Raw genomic sequence first — 24,405 nt, forward strand, 5'->3', positions numbered from 1 at the left:
CATTAGCGCCACTGGGCTAGCTAACACAGTGATACGGTTGGCAGGTGTCATTTGATAGAAAGAAAATAGTTTCTACAACAAGGTCTATGAATTATCTGGAGTGACCAGGTCATAATGTCTGGAAAGAAACATTGCTGTTGAGTTTTTCCATATTTTATGGAACTTTGAGTACCACAAAACATTTAGAGCAATATAGTTCCATTATATTCGAGACAAGGCAGACATCTCTAAAATACATGTATAAATAGCACTACAGGCCAGAGGTAAAACATGCATTTATGGATTTAGGGTGAAAAGTCCCTTTAATAATGGACACTGTGGTTTGTGTCTTGTGTACTAAGTTTTGTTAGGTTTAGGTTACCAAGGTTAGGGAAAGTTCAGGATTTTTGTCAAATATTTAAAAGTCTAGTGAGTGTTGAGTTTTTAAATATTAAACTAAGACCATGATATTGCCTTGAATTAAACATTAGCTCAATATCAGGCTGAAAAGCAGGGTGGTGTAAATCCCCTCCTGATATCACCCACTGGTGGTACATTTTATTTTACTCAAGTACTGTACTTCGGTGCAAATTTGTGGTACTTTACTTGAGTATTTCTGTTTTATGCAACTTAATACTTCTACTTCACTACATCACAGATGAAATGTTGTAAATTTTATATGATTATATTAGTCTGACGGCTTTGGTTACCAGTGACATTTCTGATTACTTAAATCATAAAAATGAGAAGAGGAGTCATTCTTCCATAAAAGTACATAGATACAATCAGACTTATTTATCAAACCAATGGAGTTCATGGCAGGACTGTTCTCACCACAAAGGTGAAGCATTTTAGAGTAAAAGTGGCAGCAGTGCGTTCAATCCATGTCTGCTGGTCATCAGCTGAGTTTGTGTGAATAGAATACTTCCCTAGTAACCAACTAACATAGCAACCACTAGCCAATCATAGACTCAGCTGCAGCAGGGACCTTTCTATATGAAGTCTGCAAGGGTTCTAAGACTCAGAGGTTAGGTCAATTGGTAAATTGCCTATAGGTGTTAAAGGACGTTTGTCACTATGTGTCAGGTCAGTGATGAACTGGCAACCTGTCCGGGGCCTTACTGATTGTCAGCTCGGGAAAGCTCCAGCATCCTAGAACCCTGCAAAGGATGATGGGACGGAAATATACGATCATGTGAACCAACATTATACTTTTACAGCTACACACACCAGAATCAACACATATGTGAATATGAAGAAAAAAAACCTTTGCAGTACCTACTCATGGTGAAAAATTAGCTTAACACCATGAATATGTATTACATCTCATTTCAAATCCTTCATTTAGGGATATACAAGGCAGAGAGGGATACAAGTGTTCGTGTTTCATGTCACAGTCAAGCAGAATTTGTTCATTTACATATAGCATGCTCTTAGATGAATAATGGAATGTAGCAGATGCCCTGAAGGAAATGAATGTTTAATGTTTACTGTATCTTATTAATTTTCCCTTTTGCTGAACACACTTCACTTGCCTGGGCCATGCTGAGTGAATCAGTTTTCAAGAAAGAAGAATAAAACAGAATAAAAACATCTTTATCTTTTGTCGCTATCTTTTAACTAATATAACACTACAGTATCCACAATAGACAGTTAAAGTGCACATCTACATAATGTCTCTAACATGTCCTCTGTGCACCTGGAAAGCAGCTTCCAGGTGCACAGAGGTTATGCGTCTTGTTCGCCTGCGGTGAGTCCCGGATATCTGCCTTAGATGTGCGTGTTGCTTGGATCAATACAGTCGGATGTGGTGGTCGCTCCCCGTCGGTGCAAATCATCAGAAATCTATCGATGCACACATACAGTCACATACAGACAAACACCAACCACGTCTTTCTGATTAGCTGCATAAACACTAGGGTTGGGAACCATTTACACTGCAATGGATACAGCACCAAATACTGGTGGCTGGAATTTGGTACCGGCACCCAACGATGCCTCTTTTTTGGTACTTTATTTTCTTGCAGTAACAAAAATGTATTTTCCATTGCAAAAAAATCCAAAGTTTTCATTTCCAACGCTGTTAATATAGAATATTTTGTTTATTTAAACAAAATAAATAAACTCCCTCCTTACTTTCCTCTCCTCCCAAATAAAACCCAACCCTACAATTTCATGCCTGTCAATCTGTCAACAGGGCACTTAACGCTCTTGTTTGGGTCTCGGAGGAAGCACGTGTGACAACCTTCCTGTTACCTTGTTGTTGTCATTGTTACAAGGTTGTGCTTGCACACTGTAATATTTCTGGACATGCCAATAAATCTCAAGTGCTAAATATCATGCTGGTAAGGAATATTTCAGACACAGCCACTGGCTGAAAAATGCTGGCTAATGCTAGTAAAAATGCTAAGCTAACCTCTACTGAGACCGTGGAAAAAGCCAAGTTACAATGCATGTGATCACCTTCAGCTCACCATTGCCCTTCTTCATTGTGACTTGTATAAGCTGCAGGGATAACGAGCTGCTCTGTCTCGTTCGCATTCTGTTTATATTCTATTCTCTCTCCCAGATGTGCTCCCACATAAGAAATTTTGCACAGATTGATTGAGTCAGTACTTGGTGGTACTAACATAATTCTGTCACTCATAAAAGTACCGAGTTCGGCACTCAACCCTAACAAACACACACATACTGTGTGCACATTATATCCACTACAAAGTCATGTTTCCACTGACATTTTACTTGTGCTAGCAGACCTTCACTGATGTTGAAGTAACTACAAAAGTAGCTCTCGCAGTGTGCCACCACACTGTAAATATACTTAAAGGCTGCCTGTACTTTTGAAGAAAGTTGCATTTTGATAGGATTTCAGAGAAAATGCTATGCCTCTGCTGTCAAATGTGTTGTCTGCCAAGTGCGCCATCTGGAATATCAAAAAAACAGACAGTCTGTGGGTAGTATGGGGGGGGGAATTATAGTGACAAGATATGCAGACTGTGTGTCCAGAGATGATGCAGGGGATAAAATTCTTCTCAGGGACTCTTGCTGGCCTGAGATACACTCCTGCATCTTATCTTTTTTGCTGCAGTCTGGAATTAGTTTCACAGTGCAATAAAACTCAATTTTACTGCAACGGTTACAGAGCTTTACAAGTCATTAAGTCTCATATTTGACCTTAGAAATCTTCTCTTTTTCAGTCCAAAACCAGAATTGAGATTGCTCCTCATGTTTCTTCTGTAGCTGCTGAACTTTCAGGAACTTTGTCAAAACATGACAGAGAAAAGACAATTTACTTTACTAGTATAATGAAAAATTACACTTGAAGAAACAGCTTAAAAGAAGTTCATTTGCACTGTGCTGAACTGGAATTACCTCAACAAATTGGGATAATATTTCTTTTCTTACATCTATATATAAAATGAAATGAGTAATTTCTAGATTGAATAACTTGAACAGATAAATATATATATGTTTTTCTAGCATATGGTAATGTTTCTCAGATGGGGTACCAGTACGTGGGGTTACTTTGGAGTACTGCAGGGGGTACATTTTTAATGTTAATTAAAAAAAATATTAGTCATGCATAATTCCCACAATAATTATATTGTAATAATTCAATAAAAATGATGAATGTAAGTTCTATTACACCACATTTTATGTTCAGTATTCCTATTTTCAATGCCATTGTTAACTACAGAAAACTTGAAACTGCTGTAAACCTCACAGAAGAAGAAAGCAACAAATACAGTCATGTTCGCCTTGAGGTGAAGCCAGTTTTGGTACTGAATGACGAACAGAAATCAAAAAAACTGATTTATCTAAGTCATACAGCTGAAAACAGAGCTGACACTGAGGGTCATACCTCTTTACAGGCATTTGTGGAAACACTTTATTCGAAGGGGTGCGCATAAGACTGTCAATTACATTGTTATAACAATGTTAAAACCTGTCTTACCCTTTTTCTGGGTGCAGTCTATTTTAAAGAAAAGTCTTAATCAATCGCACACATAGAGCCACTGCATGGATGATCGGGGAGAAACAGGATTTATGTAGAGGAAATAAACAAACAAGAGTTTCCTGATGCTGCCATGTTGACCTTTATTTCACAAAAATTCAACTGGATTCCTTTTTTTATCAGTTGCTTCCTCAATTATTGTTAATGATTGATAATAATTCTGAGGTGGGGGTATTGACCTTTTTTTTTTGGCTTCTGAAGAATGGCATGCCAGAAAAACTGTGAACCAGCGGCTGAAAAAATATTTCAAAAGTGGTACATTTTGAAAAGAGAACGACTGGCATATGGGATAGATTCTATTCTAACAATGCAGCAGCACAGAAGTCCATTAAATGATTTTACAAGAGTTGTAACAGGGTTGTGAACATCCAGTCCTTCAGTCTTCACTTTCTGCTGTAAAGAAAAACGCTTGCGCAGAGTAGATTTGATGTAAAGCGAGACATAGCTGCTGAGGAAAGGGCCCTCAGATGTACTCTCATCTCTCTGTTTGGGGTCACTGAATATGATCCATGTACTGGTATTGATTTTGCTATAAATCTGAAAACATCCACATAATCTCTGGGACTGCTGCACTGTGGCAAAAAGGAAAAAATGGAAAAAGAAATGAACATGCCTCATTCATCTATTTTTTCTTTTCTATACAGTAAATGGTTTTGACCTAATAAACTGGAACAGAATTGATATTCAACCCCACTATCTTTCCTCCTCTTTCACTGCTTTTAAATAGGTTACCTCTCAGGCATACAGACACAGGGGAACACTGACTTCCCCATGAGTGTTTCCTCCTCGCAACTTCCCTGCATCTGCAAAGAGAGACCAGTGCCTGAGTGAAAGAAAGTAAAAGAGGGGGTGGAGGGGTGACTGGAAGGGGTATTGTCTAGAAGTAGGTCAAAATGGCCGTAGCTGCAACTGTTTTTTTGGCTGGAGACGAGGAGAGAGGGATGGACCGAGGGTTGGAGCGAATTCAGGCTTTGGACATCGGAGGGAGAGGGAGATGAGTAATGAGAGAAAAGGGACTCTGGGAAAAGATATTAACGGTTATGGTACACCTGTGGCCACTGATGAGGACAGAGAGACAGCGATAAAGAGAATTAAAATAAGTGAGTCAGTCGTCCCATGAGACAGAGAAGAGATGACCAGTCAGAGGATTAGATGTATTTCCATACATTTCTTGCTTTTCATTTTCAATTCAGCAAAATCTTCAGCTGATATAAGCCGTTTCCTTCAGTTTTTTTTTGTCTCTTCAGAGAAACTGTTGACGGCAACAGAGGTCCCTCAAACTAAGTCCATACTTTTCCCTCCTCACAAAAACCTCCTCTAAAGCCATCCCGCTGCTGCGGCTGGAGATAAGAGCCAAGACAGAACCTTTTGAATAATAATACTGAGGGACACTGACTGTCTTTCTGTGTGTGTGTGTCTGCGGGTTGCATATGAGCATATACAGCATGCATGCAGCCAAGTACATTTACTCAAAACTGTACAGTACAACTTTGAGGTTTTTGAGGTACTCTACTTAATTATTTGTTGCATTATGTGTTACTTCATTCCTTATTCTCCACTACATTTCAGTGGAAAGTAGGCCTACATTTATTTAACAACTATGATTACAAGTTACTTTTTAGATGAGGATTTTACATAATCCCAATATCTTTGGCTTGTGACACAAAAAAAAGACAGTATCCAGTTAGAGCTCCTTGTCACTGCTTTCTGATGTCTAATGGGACTTTCCCATTGGCACATTTGGCTGAGTCAAACCATGCCACACAGATTTACATTTCTATCACCTCGCCTCCAAGCGAGCTGTGGTGACATCTCACCGGAAAGCAACCACCCCGTGACGACCCCGCTTTCCTACCCACAAACAAGTGTGTGTTGCGAGAATTAACGTTAATGTCTTTTGTAGCTTCTAACTTCTCTCCTGCGTTGCTGTTTTTACTTTCAGGTGTCTGCTATACTTTATTGTTTCATGTTTGCTTTCAGATGATAGGAGTCACATTAAGTTGCAGCTGATGCAAACCCAACATTTCTTGATTTGGTACTATACCTTATTAATCATCTTACAGCCCCTCAGATTTACCCTGTGATCCTTTGGCGGGGCCCACTGGACCAAGCTACCTATAATTAAGACTAGCTGCACCAGTTACAACAGTAAAAATGCTACCTACACATTGTTTCGCCAGTAGTAGTTGTAGTTGAGTAATATTTGACCAGGAGTATCTATACTTTGATTCAAGTACTGGGGTTGAGCACTTTGTCCACCACTGAGACTAGCTGGTCAACATAGATGAACATTAAGTGTCTAAAGAACCAGATATTTTCCCTTAGGAGTTGGTGAAGACCAAAAACAGCGCTAAAAGAAGAGTAAATATAGTGTCATTGACTTCAGTGGTCAGACTTTATTTTACAGTACATTAATAAGACATAACAAGCTGTAATTTGTATCAAATTAGATAAAAACTGGAAATAAAATCTTATAAGAGCTAACAAGCTGCAATTTGTATCAAACTGGACAAAAGTTAGAAATAATATGTTCTTAATGGACAGTGAAAAACACAGTGCTACCCTGATAAGAGCTAACAAGCAGTAACTTTTTATCAAATTGGACAAAAACTGAAAAGGAAAGGGAAACAAAAAGAAAAACCATGACATAGATGGGTTAGCCTTTTCAATGGCATGTATCGCAAATGGAACTGTTGAACTGAGGTGTGAGTTCTTCTTTGAACACAAGCATATTTCCAAAGGGGTAATCACTTAGAAGGGTCTGTTTTCTGTCCAACACTTTGTTGCAGGGCCCGCTCTCTTTATGAGCCTCCCTACCCCACAGGCCCAAGTGCAATTGCATCGCCTGCACTGTCTATATTTACACCCCCTGAGTGAATATTGGACTTATTCACCAGGTGGCCCAAGACACGACTCCAAATGAATGAAAATGTTGCTCCATCACTGCCGGATGTGTAAATAAGTAACCGTTTGCTAACTGTTACTCATATAAACTTTCCCCACCACTGTCTGTGTGTACAGGCATGCTGGGAGACAAATGTAAGACACTGAAAGGTCATAGTTTCTCCACAGAGAGAACAGCAGAATGCAGAGTATGAGAGTTGCTGCATTACATATTCAACAGCGCAGGAAAAAAAAAAAAAAAAACTCTTTCAAGTTCAGAACAACCAGCACAACTTCAAGATATAAAACTCACAGAAATTCAGCTTTGATGCAGTAAATCTAATCTGCCTTCAATATCACCCTTCCTTCAAGAAACTTTGGCATAGAGTCTGTATCACAAATAGTTTTCCTTCTTTACCTGAGTAAGACTTACTGTTCATGCAAACTCCAAAGTCTGGCAGTGAACACCCTCCTCGTCCGTGATTCAGACCGCCTCAAGGAGACCCCATTATGGGCTGAGGGGCCATTTGTGTGGGCTGAAATAGCTCTGCTCCTGGGTTTGCACGGGCAGACACACACACTTTACTCAAATCCTGATTAGTGGAGAGTTCTCCAGGCACAATAGCATGGTGGGATAATACATGCTGTCCACAAGACTCATGCTAAATTAGAATTATTTCAAATTAGGCCAAAAGCCTTTCGCGCACCGCAAGATTGCAGGCTGCCCTCTCCGACTGGTAATTTTCCCCTATTCTTTCACCGGCGCCAAGTGGCTTCACTATAGGGAGTGATTGTTTTTCAGCAGATGCAATCAGTTTGTGCGAGCGTGTATATGCGTGTGTGTGTGCGCGAGTGTGTTTTCATTTATCATGTACAATCATCCTAATCAAGTCATAGCAAAGTGGATTGGGACCTTGGCTGCTCCGACAGTCACCCTGATTACCGCTAGTGTGTTTCAGTGGGATATAAAGGGTTATTTAACACGTGACACATGACTCATATGTATAGGCAAGCTGCAGTAACACACACTCATGCATCTTTTTCTTCTCCCACACACATTCACACCCACATACAGCCACTCTCACCCCTGTTTTCCATTCCAGCTTGGATATTGCACTGCTTTACAGCTTTGCTCCTTCTAGAGCCACAATATTGTGCCATTACTTCCACTAATCTGCAGCTGCTTAACCAAACACACACACACACACACACGCAATCTCATACTTCTATATGGCCTCGTCTGTACTGGAAGGGTAGAAAAAGGTGCAGTCTCAGCAAATCCTCCTGTAAGAACAAGAGATTGAAGAGAATTTCTCTATTTCTGTCTATCTGCTCGCCTGTTTATCGATCCCGCAGCCCGTCTGTCTGCCTGTCTGTCTGTTTTTGTTTGTTGTTGTGCGCTCCTCTCTTCTCCATCCTCTTTTCTCCTGATGTCCACAGGCTGTAAACTCCTCGCAGTGAAGTGTTTACCAAGTTTAGGATGCATCAGATGTTTTGAGCGCGTGTGTGTGCGCACCGCAGGCTGTATGTGTGTTATTTTCTGCTGTTTTTAGCTGTCCCCTGCGGTAAGTTACGTGCACAGGTTAAAGAGAGGACATGTGAATATCAGATTGGCCGCACATAGCAGCCCACTCGCAGACTCACTCGGCGGTAGACAAACACAGACACACACATATAGCTCAGACTTTGAATTCCCCATGGCAGGGATGTGTCATTTCTTATATGTGTGAGTGACTAGAGAGTGCAAGGAGGACACAAACAAGTTACAAGCAGGAGAGAGGAGAGGACAGGAGAAAAGAGACGAGAAGAAAAGAAAAGAGAAGAGAAGAAGAAGAATGACAGGCAGTCTTCTGGCCATAAGAAACACAGAGAGGGAGGGTACAGAGCAGAGAGATGGAGACAGGAGGCTCTAAGTTGTAGCTAATTAAGGCTCTCTAATAAAAAAAAAAATAAAAAAAAGCCCTGGACATAGCGCTGAGGAAGATGTTATTAAATCATAGCCAGTGGTGAGGGAGAGCATAAAAACATTAGTGCGCACATTCAAAGTACCGCCCAGGGCCTATTGGCTAGAGTTAGATTTAAAAAGTAACTAATATGAAAAATTAATTAGGGCTCTTGCATCGTTAGGGGGGGTATCTCTCTCTGTCTTCTTGAAAAGGGAAACCAGAGGCAGACCTCCAGGTAACCCAGCTGACAAGTAGAGAGCGCCCACATATAATGGCACAGCTTTATTGCTAAATGTGATACCTGTGACCCGTCTAAACGGGCAGACAGATTTAAAGACTGCTATCCTGCGCTGATATTATTTTAGGATGTGCAGCTGAAAATATGTGGACCCTGCCAGAATTTTAACAGCAACCATTTTATCACAACATGGACATACAGTAAAAGAATAATGAATGATTATATGTATAAAAATTAGAATGGTGGATAGAATATTCTCAAGTATATTTTTACTAGTGTATAATCACCTGAAAATAAGAGCTGTTGTGTTTTAGTTACCTTAGAATGAGCTGTTTATATGTATGGAGAGAGTGGATCCTCTTCATCTGAAAGCAGCCATGTCGCACTGCCATGTTTCTGTTGCATTCTTGTGTGTCTTGTAGCCACCGTAGTTTCTCCTACATGTTTGGAAGAGGAGGGTGAGGTGACGTGTTTGCAGTCTGCAATCTCAACACGGATGCCACTAAATCCTACACACTGGTCCTTCAAATGTTCCTACAATCAATATATGCAACAGAAACTAAAAATTTTGATTATGGTATGGTTTTGTTTATTGACAACGTTGTGATACGATATGATAGTAAGGCCACCAAACTTTATTATAATGGAGGCAGGGATTAAATGTCTGGCTTTAAGAAATATTTGAAAATAGGAACTAAAAACATGAACTTGACAAGAATAGGGGACAGGGATGATGTGCAGCAAAGGGTGCATGCTGGGAGCAAACCCACGGCCACTGCAGAGGACGCTCTACCGACCAAGCTACCATGGCACCCTAGTCTCTGGACAAATTCTGTCAACACAATATTGTTATATCTGTGCAAGATGCAGGCACAAAATTTTACAGGTGTGGAACTGAGATCCTACCTCTCTATAAAACAGTGTTCAGTTTTAGTATCTGCCAGTGTTACAAATTGCCCTCACACGCGCAGGAGAATCACAGGAAGGAGGCGTAAATGTAATACTGCATTACTGTTTGTAATTTTGTCTCATTGCCATCAGCCTCAGTGTTCAGTGTTCTGGTCACAGGGTCAATCCTTAGCTGCCCCTGAGTGTTACTCTAAAATCCCTACCTGCTACCTTAAAATGATGCTTAGGCTGAACGGAATCGGAATTATTATTCAGAGGGTGTTTCATCTGTCCAATTCACAGTTTAGGGAATAGTCAAATACAATCATTTTCACCCACATCGCTTGCTGTTAGTGCACCTCTACTTATTTTGTCTAACGTGGCTCAGACAGCAATCATAAGTGAGCAAAACTGAATACAATAAGATCCCTTTGTTTTGAGCAATGCCCTGGATTGTAATGGATTGAAGACAGTGACAAATACAAGCTTTCTTTTACCTCCATTCAACTGTGGAATAAATTGGGTCAAAGTGTAAACGTAGAAACATAAGACTGTCTGTAGGCCGTCCAGCACGGAGAAACAGAAGCGATTAGGTGAAAGTCAAATCGGACAGAGCGTATTCAATTATTTAATACATATGAGCAGTTCATAATTTATTGATTGTTTTATGAGGGAAGAGGCTGAAATGAAAGGAAAATCATAGCTTTGAAAAATCACATGACCTACATTTGTATTTACTGGTATCAACTTGCTAAATGCCTTTTTACCTACTTTTGAACTTTAGAAATACTCAGGATATGAATGCAAAATAGACTTGGGTAGCTTTCACAGTTGGAAGTTATCTTGGCAAAAGCAAACCCCTGATCTGGAAATCATAACGCTGGCAAATAGAATATTTCTTCCTTCGTGTTGTTTAAGACATCGGCTTGTGAGTCAATGGGTGTCAAAGTCGCCTCTTAGAGTCAAAAGAGCAGACGTGGGATCCATGAGTGCTCACCATTAGGAGAACAAAGGAACAAAGCACAGGAGGGAATAATAGCTTTCTATTGTGCTGGAAAGAGGGGGAAAAGAAAAAGAAGTCTTTCCGCTCCCTCTCTCATCTCCGGGTCTTAGTGCCACAGAGGCTGATGATCCAAAGAGCTGCTCCGGTATGCCGGGATAAGCCGTGCCACTCGGATCCGTCACCGTAACTCCGGAGAGGACGGACGGAGGGAGGGTGGAAGACCGAGGAGCGACAGAGAGAGGCCAAAGGGGACAGAGAGCAATAAAGACAGGCCTAACACTCATCAGAAATCACACCGTTCCTGACCCGCGAGCCTGCACACACCATCATGCACACTGATTACTTGTTGATGATTTACTCTCAGTAGGTGCTCAGGGTGATATTTGTGATGGTATGAAAATGGAAAAACTATCACATCTGCATTAGTGTTTCCCATTTTCTCCCCTTTCATAAGACACATTCAAAGAGTTTTTTTTTTTTTACTCCTTGTATATACCTCGCCACTGGCGTGCTAACTAAATTATCCAAGCATAGCTGCAAGGCTTTGCTTTGGTGTGTTAAAATATGGTATAAAAACAGCACTTCCTAGTGAAATGTGTTATTAAACTTAAATGAAAAAATGTTACAGAATCCCCAGTCACATTGTTGGGATCCTTTACATCTTTGAAATGGGATGGACTTTGATTCAGAGACAGAGGACAAACACTTTTTACATTTGTCTCTCCATGGCGCCGTATCCATATCTCTCCAAGTAACTCATGTTGGTCTTTTCAAGATGTTTACTTTTATTAACTTTTCAGGAGTTACTTTTGAAAACTGAGGACCAAATGCTATGTTAGATGTCTGTCAGTTGGAGCATTTCCAAGGCTTGGATGGGCATGTAACTGCCATGACTAAATCATCAGTGCCAAAAAAAGAGCTGAACTATGGAAGAACTGTGCTAGAAAGTGTGGCTCTTTGGTAAAAACCTAACCTAACACCTAAACAAAAAGGTACTTTTTTTTTCAATTTTCAAAGTTTTTTCTAAGTTAATGGTATTTACCATCACAGAGTTTTAACTGCTGTTTCAAACATGGTTCAGACTAAATTCTGGCAGGTGAATCCTTCACCTATCTATTGACTTTGGTTTAAAAATAGTCAAATTTAAACACATCAAATCTAAATATATGGAAATTGTTTTAACAATAAAAACAAATTCACAACAAACAATACAGTGGACATGACCTCAGTGGTTGCTACAGGGCCCTTTTATATGAAAACGTATTTAGAGATTTAATCGCATCTATCGGTGAGCTTGCAGATTGCAAACACTGCACCTCACCCTCCTCTTCCCCTCCACATGACGGAGAACCTACAGCGACTGCTTCACTCATGAACAACACAAACATGGAGGAAACATGGCAGTGCAGCATGGCGGCCTCAGTGGAAGAGGACACACATCTTCTGTAGGTATAAGTCATGTACACTGGATCTTAAGGAGAGAAGTCAAATATGACTTATGCTAAAAACAACCCTGTCTGCCAATCACCAAACTGAAACAGAAAAAAAGGGACTTCTCTTAAATGAAGTTTAAATAATTCAGACCAAAGGCAATAACACACATGTATAGTACTGCTAAATTAACCAGAAGACATTCTTGATTGAGGAATATTGATTTTTCAGTTTCCAAAGTTTAATTTGACGTGGAGAAAGGATGTGGATTTGCAGCCAGTCCCCTTTAATTTGCGCATGTGTGACTAGGCCCTCAACAAGAGGGTGGCGAGACATATCTGCCAGAGCAAATGAAACATGAGCTTGCAGATTTGTCTGGGGATTGATAGGAGCCAAATTCCTAGAAAACCAACACCTCATTCCATTTCTATAACCTCTAACACACAAACAATAACATGACTGTGGTGAAAGTAATCACTAGTGAAATCCATCCACCTCATCGCCATCACCCCCTGTATGACCCAATGAAATATCATACAGTGAAGGCTTTGGGAAAACTCTTCCCAAAGGAGAATGATAGACTGTTTCTCTCTTTCATTTATCCTCTCATCTCTCCCGTGGCTCTTCTCATTAAGGAATCGCACCACGTCGTGGGTATAACAACGCTAATAGGAGCTGATGATCAATCCTAATTGGTCTCTTCAGAGCGCCTGTCCGCTGTTTGAGAATGTGACCGTTAGCTGGTGCCTCAGCACCCTAATGAACTATTCATCTAGTCTCAGCGTGCCCAAAGGTCAGCCCCCTCATACATCACACCGGCTCCCCACAAACACACACATAAACTCACCAAAAGATAGACACTCACACACATTAAGATGTCAGCATGAGCACAGACAGGGGTACTGGCATCTGCATGACAGCCTGGAATGTGTGTGTTTTCATGTAAATGACAAACTCACATGTACACACACACACACACACACACACACACACACACACACTTCACATTCTGATGTCTGCACATGAGCCCTTTCAATGGTGCTGAAGTCAAATATTGTGGAGGAGAGACAGGGTTGGCAGGGTTTCTTAAAAAATGTTATAATTACCTGTTAAAAATGTAGTCAATAACCTAATCCAAGCATCACAATATTAAATTAATGTAACTTGATCACTTTCCGTTACTTTTTGCATTTGGTATTAATTACTTAATTAAAAATATTCTGAAACTGTTCAGCCTAATTTAATGTTTTATGTTTGTTAATTGTTTGTCCAGCTATTTCTCCTTTGATATGTGTGAATGAACATCTAGATTATTAATAGCAGTAATTATATACATTCAAAAGTACTTTCTTATGTTTTCACACTTCACACTCAAACTGAAAGTAAACTGCTAAAAATGCTAATGTTTGCGGTTGGTCTGTGCAGCTAACATCAGCGGTTGTTCTGTGTGGATAATGTTAGTGGTTTTTTAATGATGCTAACTTTAGAAGTTGGTCTGTTTATCCAACATTAGTGATCATTCTGTGTAGCTAGCGTCAGTGGTTATTCTGTGTCGCTAACATTAACAGTTGTTCTGTGTAGCTAAAGTTAGTGGTTGTTCTTTGTGGCTAACATCAGCGGTTGTTCTGTGTAGCTAAAGTTAGCGGTTGTTCTGTGTGGCTAACATTAGCGGTTGTTCTGTGTAGCTAAAGTTAGCGGTTGTTCTGTGTGGCTAACATTAGCGGTTGGTCTTATCTGTAAATGGTCTTCAGATTACAAATAGATGTTAAGTTCTATTAGCTGGTATCAGTTGAGACCAGAGTGGTGTTATGACACTTGTGAAGTGTTGGAGTGTGTGCACACTGTAATCCTGATAGTAATCCCCTTTTTTAAACAGCGTATCTGTAATCTGACTGAATCTTTCTTTTTTTTTTAATCTGTAACTGTAATGGAATACAGTTACCTTTTTTGCATCCTATTTACATAATCCCATTACATGTAATCCATTACTCTTCAAGCCTAATTATGGTGACAGTGAAAGATGCTGTGGGCCCACTGTGTGCTGATAAACGAGATGAGACAGGAAGGTAGGCTGGTGCCCACACTGTCTGACTGACACACAAACGCAAACACTTCTATGTGTTATTGTGCATCCAGACATCTGTTGAATGCTCACACTGACCAACTGTTAGCTGAATGTGAACATTAACTGGTTAAATGTGGGTGGAAAATGCTAATCTAATGGCAAAATGCTAATGTCATCTTCCTCAAGTTGTTTTGCCATATGTACCGGGCACACAGTGGTGGCATTAACACACACACACACACACATACACAGACCTTCAGATACACACAAAAAACGACATAAAAGGGAAAACTTGCCAGGCACAGAGAGCAGTCAGTGTGGCCAACAATGAGAAAAATAAGATCAAAGTTTCAACCTGCTGATATAGAAAAGGGAACACAGTCAGTCACGTGTATGTGTCTAGACTCTGAATGTGCGTGTGTGTGTGCGTGCGTGTGTGTCAGCTGCTTCCCACAGGCTGAGGGCGAAGCTGCTTGTACACGCTGACTGTAAGTCTGTAGTTCCGTTTCCGCTCGGATGGTTAGAATAAGGATTTGGTTTAAGGGAAAGCCGTTCCCAGATCTGTGTCCATGAAGGAAGAAATCCTCCGTCTGACTTAAACCCCCTCAGAGCTCTCGCACGCACACACACACACATACCCAAAAACACACACACACATAGTCCTCAGTTAATGTAATGCTTCAGTAGGATGAGCATCAGGCGCCGAGGGCATGACCAGCAAACAGACTGCAGGTTTTCTTTTACTGCAGAGGAGGGAGGGGAAAAAAAGACGAGAGAAAGAAATATTACTTGACACAGAGAGAAGGAAGGTGAGGGCATTCTTGTGATACCGCTCCTCCTCCTCTCTGTCTCTCTGCCCTCCCTGCCTTTCTAATCCTCATTTTAATTTTCATCATCCTGGATGTAGCAGCCACCTCTGTAACCTCTCTCTCGCTCCTCTTCCTTTTGTCTTCCTGTCCTCCTTCCCTCCCTCCTCCCCCTTCTCTTCCTCCCACTTCCAATCTTAACACGTCTACACATTATCTTCATCATCTCATCTTCTACACCAGCCTCCATCCCTGCATCAACACCCCACCCCCCCATTACATATCTTTCCTCTTTGGCCCTCTAGGTAGTTCGAGGTAGAGAGCAGTGGGAAGGACTTTCCGCAGAGTACAGGTTCAATGAGGAGCTGCTTGTGAATAAGTGATCACCTCAGCCTTGCCTCTACAATGCAAATAGTACAGCGGTGTGAACATGTGTGCATGTTTGCACAGGGGAGCAAAAACAATGAGTGCTTTTAAGCATCCTTTCACAAGCTCTTCACTACCTTCCACAGTAATCAATACAGGAAGCCTCGCATGAAGCGGTTAGAGTAAACACACATACTCATGCATCACCAATCAAGGTTAGAGAAAAGCTGGCTTTACACAGATAATTTTGATACATGGATACCACTGAAGTGTAAGACTACCTTACAGATTGTTTATAAATCATTTATAATTAGGTTGTAAGTCACTAATAAGCTGTTTACAACAAGGATTGGTATCTTTTGGATTTTAATGATCATTGATTTCGATTGTTTGAGTAGAAGATACAGTGAGTTAAGCCAACGTTGGCTGGATAACAGTAACAACAGGGGTTTCTTTTCTGGTTTCTAGAATATTTGAGAGTTTGCTGAGGCTACTTTACTGTAACCATAGATATCCCATCCTTGTTAAGTTGTATGTAGCATAACAATTTACACAGTTTACAATTTCATGTGGCAGACGCTTTCATCCAAAGTGACGTACATCTGAGAGCTGATCCAGCACAAGCGAGGATCTAGTCAGGAGAGAATGACATTAGTAAATGCCTTAAAGCAAAGTTAAAAGTCTGACAGGACGTAGGTGCCTACAGGCAATGCAAGAGGCAATGCATAGAGCGCACAGGATCCACTGAATTTTGTGGAGGAGTTGCTTGACTAGCAAAAGGGCTGACCTGCTAGTCAAGCAGCTTAGCAACAGCTGAGTAAATTTACAAGATTTAATAATACAAATACATGGAATCAATAATCCACCAATAATCCCACCAGCAGCTGCTGTGTTTACACACCTGATTATGTTAACTTGCTCAGATTTAGTTGATTTGGTTCTCTTTCCTTTCTTTTTGCCCTCCTACCACTAGTAAGTGGGCTACATATTTAAATAGTTATGATTGCGTATTGCCTGCACGGGGTCTTTAATTTTGAAAACTGATTGTATTCTTTCTGGTGTTTCTGCGTCTGACTTCTTGTCCGCTCGATCTGCTCTGTGTACATTAAGGTGGCACCCATCAAACAGTGACCTGGCATGCATTTGAAGCGGAGAGCCACTTCTGGGATGGCTGAGGCACTGCTGGTGGAATCACAAGCACTGACTAGAACAGCCACGATCAGCTCCGGCGAACGTGACGCAGCCGTATAACACGATGCAGCCATGTCTGATGGAATCAAGCCCTGAGCAGAACTGAATTAATCAAAATTTCTTAATGATTCCTTTGGAATTGACTTTGCACTTTACAATAAGGCTCCATTTTACCAATTATAAATGTTAGTAACTCATTAGTAGGATTAATTAGTAGTAAGCTGATGTATGAAAACTCTTTTGTAATTGTTTTTAATGCTTTATAACAGGTTTACAACTTAATTAATAACCTATATATTTCTAAACCATTTATAAATCATTTATAAGGGTAGTCTTATTGTGAAGTGGCACACACACATAAGCACCACCTCACACACACACCCTCAGGCAAGACCTTTTTTTCCTTTCTTCTGTCTTTTGTTTATCAGTACACACACACACAAACACCATCATCGAGCTATAGCATCCCCCTCATTCTACTATCTTTCCATTTATTAATAGTATACATAGTGTTCTGTTCAGTGCTTTGTTCTCTGTGATGGGCCTCTCAGGAGAGTGTAAATCAAATACAAATAAGAGTAGATGCAATTCATAAAAGAGACATTTCTGTCCCCTTTATGTGCATGTTTGTGTCTATTGGTGTGTATGCACTGGAATGAAAAGAAGAGACTTTTTGAAGCCCTCAATCTTTCCAGGAAATTGAATGAGAATTACTGGAGAGAATGAATTACTTTACAAGCACACACATTGTTGTGCGCATACGCACTCAGAGGAGAAAAGAAAGAGAGGGAAAACAGATATACAAATATTAAATCAAAAAAACACAATAAAAAAGGAATACTTTGTCATAATAAAATTGTCTTTTTGAATGACAGTGAGACAAAAGCTAGCAGTAATGTGGTTTTATACAGTACAATGCTGCCCTCTTTTTCTCAAAATCTCGCTGATGATTATGATTCATCTGTTATGCGCCTCTGTCTCCTGTCTTTTTCTCCAGCAGACTCATCCTTCGCTTTGCCGTATCATACCTCCATCTAGCTGCACGTTTCCAAGTTTCAAGTCATATTTAGAATGAACTTTCAACAACATCATATACAATGTACAAGGTGCAGAAAGACAGCAGCATGGCAAAAAGTAGACATTGGAATAAAGCTTCTTAACTGGCATGTAGTCAAAAAAAAAAAAAGGAAAAATAAGGTTCTATATCATGTTTTCATTGTGGAATGAGGGTTGACTTGTCTTGGCTTTGTTGGCCAGTGATAAAGTTATTACCTTCATCATTCATCATATTCACACAGTGGCCATTTTCCTCTGATGTCACAATCAGGGTAGAGAGCTCAAATGCTGTGCTGCTGTGTTCCAAGGTGTATTTGAAGTCATTTATATGTGCAGAATCTGAAAAATCATTATTATTTCGCTATTATGGCGAATGGGTCTAATGTCTAAAATGTCTAACCCCTCCCTCTCATTTGTCTCAGTTCCCACGACCTTCTCCATCAAACCCTGTTCTTCTCCTGTCTCCCTTCCCAGTGGGCAGCGCGGCAGCTCAGTGGTCATCACGATGGTCCCACAGCATAAAGGTTACAACTCGGTTCCTTCCTCAGGTAATTCACACATTCTCCAGGTGTTCCAGTTTCCTCACACCATCAGAGACATGCGTGTTAGGGTTAATACTTTCATCTAAGGATTTTTTTTCACGTCTTCTTCTATTATTGGAACCACAGGGCATGATGAAGTACTGAAGCTCTTTGAGGCGTGCCCCCTTTGACTCGCAGGTTCCTAGCCGCTCCAGCCAAATCACAGAGCCAATCAACCCCCTTCATCCCTCTCCTTGACCCCTATCATCCTTCCATACAAGACCCTCATCCCAACCATCCTGAATCTTCTCACCAATCCAAATCATCTACCTTTACTGCACCTAAGATGTTTATTGTTAGTGAACTGTGCAATGTAACGGAGAGTTGCACTCTGTGTTCTGTATTATCAATTTTTGTTTGAGTCAAAATCAATAAAATGCTTCTTTATTATTTTTGGAGAGTTTGGGGGAAAACAAATAATCAAGCCTAAAAACAAACAAATGTCAATTGTTTCTTTGACTTTTTCTAAACATGCTTTTGTATATTTGGAGAGCAGTGTGAGACAAGGTCATATTGAATTACTGAGAATAGTGCTAATAACACTTTCTAAAGAGACTGTTATCATGAAACACAAAATAAAACATTGTCCATAAATACACTCTAAACTTTTTATTTCCTAACCATCCTACCAATAAAGCTGCTGAAGTACAATAAAGCCAGGGTGCTTGTATTCTTACTGTATAATAGAATGGACTGGATATTTGTATAGAATTTTGTACAAACTGTAGATTTTACTCCTCATACTGACATTGTATTTCAGTAAATAAAAGCATGACAAGAAAGATAGAGGTAGGCTTACTTGCAGCTATAAGGACACTTGAGCGTGGATTACCGTGTGAAGGAAATGGAGCATGGAGGGATCTGTTCATGCATTTAAATGGTACAAAATTATTCTTGCTTAACATTATTCATATTTTAAAATTTGCATAAAATGAATTAGCTTGGGGTTATTCCCTATAGCATTTCGGGTGCTGCGTACACATCCATCATCTATCCCCATTTTGAAATGCCATCTTCAGACTCACCCTTTAAGAATAGTGCTTTATATGTTTCTCTGTAAATAACTTTGGACAACATGTTTTGAACCACTTGAGCGAAAAGCTCTATCTTCTAAAATGATCTCTAAAATGTAAAACCACTGGTTGCATGTGTGCATGTGTGATCAGCAGACCTGAAGATTGTCCACAGTTGATCTCAAATACCACTGGACTGAACAGACAAATTTTTTGTGTACATCCACAACTGTATGTTGTTACTTATTTAACTTATGTTTTCAGGTCATCCCATTCTTGTGAACACAATGTCTCACAAAGCCCTTGAGGTAATTTCAAACTTGGCACGAATGACCAGTCGGACTGAAGGATTGAGGTGAAGTGTGTGTATTTGTCTGTGTGAAGGTGTGTGCTTGTGTTTATGCCAACTGGCTTAAAAATGGTATGGTAATGGGAGCGGCCTATCACAAAAATGTGCATAACTTCCAAGTGGATTCACAGCACAAGATTTTGTGGAAAGGTCGGTCATGAGCCAAAAGACAGCTGATTAACTGATCATACCAAATGGCAAAAGAGGGCTTGATAGTGGCAGCGGCCTGAAATCAAAAGGAGTGTAGCTTTTAAGAGTGGCAATGGTTCAGCAGTACTTCAGTCCGTAAGAACTTGGCTTAGGGATTTAGGGTTTTCAGTTCAAGTCAAGCACAGAATACAGAGTGTGGATTGGTAGCACGGAGAGGTGCCAGTCCATCTCCTGTCTTAACCAAGGCACCAAACCCTAACCGCTCCAGTCACCACTATTTGTACCACATCACATCATGTCTCTGGGCCTGCATGTGTACTTGAACAACAAAGTGAAAAATCGAATTTCTCCCAATGGGGATTAATAAAGTATGTTGTCATCGTTGTCTTTTAGATGTTTTACCATAGCCTGACCAAACTCATTACCTTTTTTCATTAGTGACTTATGGTCCGCCCCATACACTTTAGTCACACTCCTTTTGTAACTCATGAACTCTGTGTCATAGAGCCTTGCGGCAGGTGTCATTGGACTTGGTAGAGATTTCTTTCTTCCACTGGTGTGGAGTCCCAATCCTTATACTTTAACTATGCCATTGTAGTTACATACATGTGTTGCAATAACTCAGTTTTTCTTCATTTAAACACAAACTATTGCCACAGAGGGTCAATGTCTGTACGTGGAACAGACCAAACTGTCTGCTTCTGTGTACATGAGTTTCTTCTTCAGAATCAACATTACCCGTGTAAAATATTTCAAGGTAATAGTGAAAGAGATTTGTCATTGCCATTGCAAATAAAGGTATCTCTGGTCAAACTAATTAGTGAGCAACATGGCCTCAGAAGAAAAACCTGATTTTATCCTTGAATCTTTGTGTTTTCTTTGCATGTTTCAAACACACAACTCAAGGTGGACTGAAGAGTCTCAGCACTACATAATAAGACAGCATGCACCGGGCAGAATTTAGACCATTTTCTTATAATTTCTTACAAGGTACGTTGACAGTAATCCATTTTGATGAGCAAGTGTTTCTAATTTGTCACGGTATATATAGAATCCATTATTATACACTCATATACACCACTTATACACCACTCATCTACGGCAGTCATTACCACACCATCCTCCCTGAGGATTTACAGTATTTCTCTGCATTGTGGCTACTGTCATTATTGTTTATTTCCCTGGTCATTTCATGAATCTTGTTATTTTCCACCATGTTGTTTTGTGCTGTCAATTAGATTGTGTTATCCAGTGCAGTTTTGTTTTTTGCTTGTCATTTTGAATTTGGCTCTTGAGTAGTTTGCTTTTGGAGGAGATGTTTTCATTCCACTCTGGAGGTCAACACCACCTCCCACCCCTTTTGTTTTGTGTATCGCATGTGCAGATTATTGATCTGTTGTTTCTGTTTTCATCATATTTTTCCACAGGGGATTTTCTTGGTCACACACAGCAGAAATAAATGTAAAGGTTTATCTTTCTGCCTTGCTGTTATGTTGACACTTACTGTGCATTCACAGCAATTTTAAAGCCCATTTCCTAACACTTTTCCCTTTGTCACACTTTATATTATGCTCTTAAATTTTACCATTCCTATCATCGTTCTCTTCCTCCCAAGCCTTTTCTGAACTGTCAATCAATCAATATTGTCAACATTTCTTGGCAAGAAAGATGGACTTATATGTGCAGCTACTAACGTTACATTAAGTAGGACACAAAGTTTTGTTTTAACAATTTGTAAAGGAATGTTAACTTGTTAACTTGATCAGCTGTGAAGTCCGTGCCGATCGCGTTCGGGTCTCCTGGCTGGGTCGGTTCTGTGTAGATCTAGGTCCCAGCATTTCTCAGCTCTGCATGGGTCTTGGTCCCACCTTGCAAAAAATAGGTTTGAGTACGGGTAGCACATTTCCATGTTTTTTGGGATTTGGGCTTGAATGTTTGTACCCGTGAAGACCTCTAGTCTGTAGAATGATCTTTTCATGTACCGTTAATATAAAGGTCAGACAGACACAGGACTTCCACCAGGGACCCCAGGGTTCTTGTCATGTGGGAAACCAAAAGTCAATGTTGATATTTTTAAGTTATGCTAGTTTTGGATGTAAGTTACATACATTTCCTTATGTCGTTTCTGCTTTTTTGTAGTTTTAGTTAATTAGTTATTTGTGCCTTTATTTTGAAAGTCTATCTGCCAACTGGACCAGTGAGCTCCTGCACATGCAAAATTGACGCTAGAGGATTACTTTGAAGTAACCAAGCTGCTGTTTGATGAATTGGGAGTGAGAACATGTTATAACATTCAGTATCAACACTATCGATACTGAGCTTTGTATCTGTGACTTCACTCAGTGATTCTGGCCCTTGTATTGTCTCAGATCAAATAAGTTCAATCAGGAAGACGATCTTATGCCTCATTCATTCATAACCGTCTTTTTCTCCCTGCTCTCTTTACCCACTATTCTCAATCAGCTATCCATGGGCGTTCACTCCAAGTTAACCACAGTCTCCATCGGCCAATCATGTCATTGTGCCAGATCTTTAAATCTGGTCTCCTCTCTGCCGCTTTTAGCCATTATTTCTGCATGGAATTGCTGTGACCCTCCTCCACCCCGTTCTCCTCCAGTTCTTCTAATCTAGTGCCCAGGTCGAGCTCATCAGAAGTCCAGTCCTCATCTCATCCAGATCATCAGCCATCCCTTCACCACCACCACCAGTGTCTAGACTCCATCGGGGGTTTCTTTACTAATCACGGCTTCACTACGCCCTTTATCTTGATGATGTCTCGACGGAGTCTAACCACCAAAGACTTTTCACATTTCTCTCTAAATCACGCACATGTCAATAAATATACTTTGAAATACTTTTGAAATGTAGTAGTATTGTCCACCCCAGCTAATAAACAACTCTCATTAGCCCTGGCTCATGTTGGTGAAAACAAAACAAAAGAATTCTCGCAAGCAGCTCCGATGTAGGACAAATGCAAGCACACACTCGAGCTGCAAAATTTCTCAAACGATGAAGCTTGTGTGTCACTCGAACTGACAGAGCTGCCTCTTCGTTCTCCCGCCCTTTGTGCTCTGCTGTTTGTGCTCCTTGGTGTGTAAGTAACAAATGAATGGGCCCTCTGCTCACTCCCTCATAATTACTGATAATAGCCGCAGCATCTACTGCCCTATAAAACACATGAGTTTGTGAGCGCTGGCGTGAGAGGCAGAGGTCCTGTTTGTGACCAACTATCAGACCTTTACCAATACAGCTCAAGTCAAAGGATCGACCATGCAGGGATTATGAGTAGGTACCTCTGCTTATGTGTATGTGTCTGCCTGCGAGTGTGTGTTCAGGCGTACAAAATCTGAGGGATATCACCCCCTGATCCCTTATAGCTTTTTAGAAAGCCTTGAAAACCTGAGACCAAGATTCTATTTACATGAGGAAATAGGAAGATCAGCTATCTCTGCTGCTTTTCTGTTTGTGAGCGCACACATCCACAAACACACACACAAACACACTTACACACACTCATATGCACATATACACGCACAGAAAAAGCCACCAAATGAAGCGACAATCCCCAGGTGAGGGGGAGATGTACAGACAGCTCAACAGATTCTAGTCAATTATTTGATATAATGAAAAATATTTATACAGCTGATGATACTCTGTACAGTTTAGGGCGAAGAATCCAATAACTATAGGGCAGAAGATTTTCATTCTGTTGTGTGCGTGTGAGCGCCTGTGAATGTGACTATAATTGGGTTTTGATTGAAACCCCTCTAACCCAAACAAAACGGGTCGCGGTTTTTAAAAAAAAACAAAAAAAAAAAAAAGAAGTGTGTGGCGTGAAAAGCACAAAGAGCACACGTTCATGAACCAAGAGGAGAGACAGCAGATGTAAAAATGACTATTTGGAAAGATAACATTAAACTGTTTTAATGTCTTAGTCATCCCCCAAAAGAACAGATGAAATGTTCACATGGAAGCTGAATGCAAAATCATGGTCAGACTTGATTGAGTCATTAGCTGATGGAGGGGTAATGACAACAAAGCATTGGAAAGCAAGAATGAAATGAGCTGAGACATTAGCTGTGTCAAGGCTAATGAAAACCACTATTAATACTGGGCCAGAATTGCCTGTATCATTAGCAGATGTATGACTAATGTGAAAACAGTATTAATTTAAGACCAAAATTAACCAAAGTGACGCAGGGGCGGTGATGAAACTGTATTTAACAGAGGGGCATTGAGGTAATGCTGAGGACAATAAAACACTTACCTGACATCTAACATGGACTCATGGATGCAGCCAAGTCATATAAAACAACACTTAATCAAAAATTAGTTGAACGCTAACTGATTAAAGTTAATCATGAATTAATAAATTATCATTGAGGATTATCATTTGGTGTTTTCAGACAGGAATAACGTCTTCATAGCTGATGTGCCATTTTTAA

The sequence above is a fragment of the Lutjanus erythropterus genome, chromosome 15, assembly GCF_056507025.1.
Source record: "Lutjanus erythropterus isolate fLutEry1 chromosome 15, fLutEry1.hap2, whole genome shotgun sequence".
In the NCBI taxonomy this organism is placed as follows: Eukaryota; Metazoa; Chordata; class Actinopteri; order Lutjaniformes; family Lutjanidae; genus Lutjanus; species Lutjanus erythropterus.